This window comes from Quercus robur, chromosome 2, assembly GCF_932294415.1.
Source record: "Quercus robur chromosome 2, dhQueRobu3.1, whole genome shotgun sequence".
NCBI lineage: Eukaryota > Viridiplantae > Streptophyta > Magnoliopsida > Fagales > Fagaceae > Quercus > Quercus robur.
The window spans coordinates 3,551,728-3,556,100 of NC_065535.1; positions in this window are offsets into that span (position 1 = coordinate 3,551,728).

Consider the following 4,373-nt stretch of genomic DNA (forward strand, 5'->3'; position numbering starts at 1 on the left):
GTAAAAGGAAAACAAGTTCCCTCGAGGCTTTATATAGGAAATGGAAATGGGTGGGAGTTATCCCACTCAAATTTCCAAGAAAAGGCTTAATCGTTGGATCTGAGCTTCGTCATTGGATCTAGGGAACAACATGCCGCCTGGAACAATTAATGATGCTTTGTGGGCTGCGAAATGTCAGAAATAATCATGAGGCACATAAAATGGTACTCCCACATGCACGAACAACGGAGTCAAATGGTGTTAACTCTTAAAAAAAAAAAAATCAAAACCTCACTTTTCTCCTCGGATGAGAGGGAAAAAACCAGAGTTTTGAGGGGCTATTGTAGGGACAAAGGCCCAAGATCATATATTAGGCCTTGGGCTTTATCCGAGGACATTGGTAGGTCCGAGAATGAACAAACAGCTATTAGGAGTTCTCAGTTAAAGTCTCATAAGTAGGGGACGAGTAGAGGGTGATCCGAGAGGAACTCCTCCTCGGATATGATGAATGCAACTCAAATATGTATTCCGGCAATTAGAGTGACCCTCCAAGAAGCTCTCATGATAGGAACGTGCCTTACGAACATACTAGAAAGATGGAAACCCAAAAATATCTAATGGAAAGTTGCTACCATTGCATTAAATGCACTGCAGCTACTTTTCTGGCCGCATTTATGTGGAGAAGACCTCTGAACAGTGCTGCCTTGGCCACCATAACTCATAGAAAGCCAGAGAGGGTGTTTGATGGGACGGGTACTCAAGTATGGGCTCAGATGATCAACAAGTGTATGACCAAGATGACCTAAAGGGAGCTATATAATGTGAGAGACCCTCCAAGAGAAGGGGATCGGGAAAATAGAGAGAGAGCACTGTAGTAATCTAAATTGTCTTTGTATCCATCTGTGATTAACTTATACAAGGGTAACCTCCTCGGAATGAAAGTCTATTGAGATTAGAATCTCTTACTCGTATTTGATTGTCATTCAATTCAGTATTAGCAATTGTTTAATTTATTAGGGCCTATTTTTTCGACTCACTCTCTACAAATTTATTGTATTGGGCTCATTGGGCCAATATCTCATACATTTTGGGCTTGAACTGTAAATCGAGACCCTACATTACTCTATTAAGAGAAACAGTGCTATTCTTTGATAACCTTAGGAGAAATGTTAGAAGTACAACTATCACAGTTTGCACACATTACAAGCTGTGAGTGGTAAAGTAAAAATAATGATCCTTATTTTCTAGTGTTGGACATCTCATTTCATTGAACACTTTCCTCTCCATTTCAAGTCTTTTAAAATTTTATTTTTTGGGTATAACAATGTTTAGAGACTGCCGAATCACTTAAACTTTTGAAATAACGTGGTAAACATCTTTAGTTTTGTAAAATATAATCTTAACCATGAAAATGATCTATTTCAAATAAATAAAGAGAATCTTTTTCTCTGTTTCATGGAGTTGTCTTTTGTACTATTGCATATTAGGTCTTAATTAAGTTTGTTCAATTAGGGAGATAATACATTGAGAAGACTCCAATTGACGAATTAATATAACATATAAAGACATCATTTAATCCTACAGTTAAAGTCAAAGGTTCAACTATATTTTATTAACTACTCACTTTTATCATTATTAATTTTAAGTGAGACTTCACTCACACATGTATATTCGAGTGTGGGATGGATGATTTTAAATAATCTAAAGTTTTGACTAAAGTAGAAAACTGAAAACTTAGTGTGGGATGGATGATTTTAATTGATTGGGTGGATCCGATTCTTGATCAACCCTAGTCATCATAACAGACACATTTCTTGTTTTCAATGAAAAATAATGCGCATCTCTCGCGTGATTGACTAGAACATCTTGCCTTTTTTCTTTGCCAAAACTGAATAGACTTTCTTGGACCAATCTTACAAGTGGTAGATCACTACAAACTCCAATATAAAAATTAGAATTGAAGTTTAGGTATGAAACAATTATGTGGGACAACGAATGACCTATGGATGAAGAAAAAAAGGCAAATAAAGAAGAAAAAAAAATGAATTATATGAAACTTTGACCATTGTTGTTGTAGGGACATGATTTTCGTTAACCCGGTCCTGGACGATCAGGCCCTGGCCCAAGAGGTCCCACACAATGAAGTTTGTAGAGTATGGGCTGAAGAACTCGGTTCCAGTTGGCTCAGACGGTTCGTTGCATGTCCTTGGTGGATATAGAAACGTAAATCAAGAAAATGGATGTGAAGGTGGAAGTTTTATTCATGGACATGCTTTCATACAATGACTTCTTGCTTTTCTCTCTTCTCTCCTCCCCTTTTTTTTTTTCGTCCCCCTTTCTGGGGGGCTCTTACATATGATATAGACCCTCTTTTATCATCTGGGTCCTACACTTATTGATCATCCAAACCCCCACTTGAGCACCTGTCCCATCAGACGCCCTTACCAGTTCTTTGTGAGTTGCAGTGACCAAGGTAACACTGTTTAGGGGTCTTCTCTTCATTAATGCAGCTAGGAGAGTAGTTGTGGTGCATTTAATGTGGTGGTGACAGCCTTTGCTGGGATATTTTGAGCCTTATTTCTTTTTATGCGTTTGGAGTGAGGGCTACAGTAACTGGGATGCATCATTGATCTGGACTTTGGAATGTCCGAGGAGGAATTACTCCTCGGACGTGTTTTCTTCGCCCCAGTTGGTTTGGGCAGGGATTATGGGCCGCGACGTCTCTTCGAACAGGATCGTCCTCGGACGGGCCCAAAGCCCAGCCAACTGGTTATTCTGGGCCGGTCCCCACAGTTGTCTAGTAGAATTTTTTTGAAAACGATATTCTAGTGGAAAATAATGTATCATCGTGTGCTCCAGCTGTTATGTTGAAATTTGGCAAAACTATATTGCTAGTCCCAAAAATTTACCTATTGGGTGTTTTTGGTTCCTCAAGTTTCAAATGAGCTCTACTAGTTTCTAAAATTCAAAAAATGAGCACTATTGGTCCATCCGTTAACTTCTGTTAGTTTTATTGATTATGTGTCTAACGGAATAATAAGGTGACAAATGCTAGAGATGACACATTAGCTTTTTAAAAACTAAATTGCCAAATCAAATTTATTTATATTAATTCATCTTAGTTTAAAAACTAAACAAAAAAATCATCAAAAATTAAAATATAATAAAATAATTATCTTCAAAAATTCTCAATCTCATCATTCATTTCTAGATTTCCTCCTCATTGCTACACCAATCTTGAAGTACACTCAGATTAGGGATTGGGCATCATTATCTCCTTTAGCTACTTCCCAATTGTCAAGAATAATAGTCACCAAAATGATAGTAAGTCATGATCTTAGAACCAAAATCGATTTTTGGGCAGCATCCATGTTGGTTTTTATTCGCATATTATGTGCTACTCAAAAGGAAGATGAGTAGAACTTGTTAATGAGAAAGCAAAATGGATGGCACACTTTATAATTAGCATCTATCCTTGATTTTCTTGGTTTCTTTCCTCATCTTAATGCCTTTAGGTACTTATATCATCTAAACACTTTAAAAAAGTATAATGGCACATCAATGAGATTAACAGTGCGATTCAAGGTTAAGGTTGACGATGTGAAAGAAATTGGGATGGACAATGAGAATGGGGATTATTGAGAATTGGCTGTTTAGGTTTTAATCTTTTTTCTTTTTAATTATATTTAATTTTAAGTTTTCAAAACAAAAATGAATTAATATAAATAAATATGATGTGGCAATTTTTTTTTAATAACTAATATAGTATTTGCCATGTCATTAAAGAAATGCCACATCATTATTCTGTTAGACATATGGACAATAAAACCAACAGAAGTTAATGAAAGGACTAATAGAGCTCATTTTTTAAAACTTTAGGAACAAATAAAGCTCATTTGAAATTTGAGGGATCAAAAGCGCTTAGTAGGTAATCTTCAAGGACCAACATTGTGATTTTGCTTTGAAATTTATTCTCTTTTTTTTTTTACTCCCTCATTTATGTTCACATTTATTCACGTCATCCATTGGATTAATTCAGTCTCATTTCAATTCTATGTTTTTATGCTTTTGAACACGTGTAAAATTTCGTGATAATCAGATATTGTTTCCTATTTGATTATAAACTCTTTTTTTTTTAATGTATAGTTGTATAATGTAAAAATTTAAATTTAAACATTTGAATGATAACTATTATTAGTTTTTAATATTCTTGAAAATTTACAAATATAAAGAATATGAAAAAAAAATATATATATAATCTTATAATGAATTTGTCAAAGATATAAACAAAATTACTCTGGAGTAGGATGGTCATTGAGAAAACCATGCGTATGTAGCGGCCCTACCCAGACTAATTTTTTATTCTTTCCGCACTTGTTTATATATATGATATA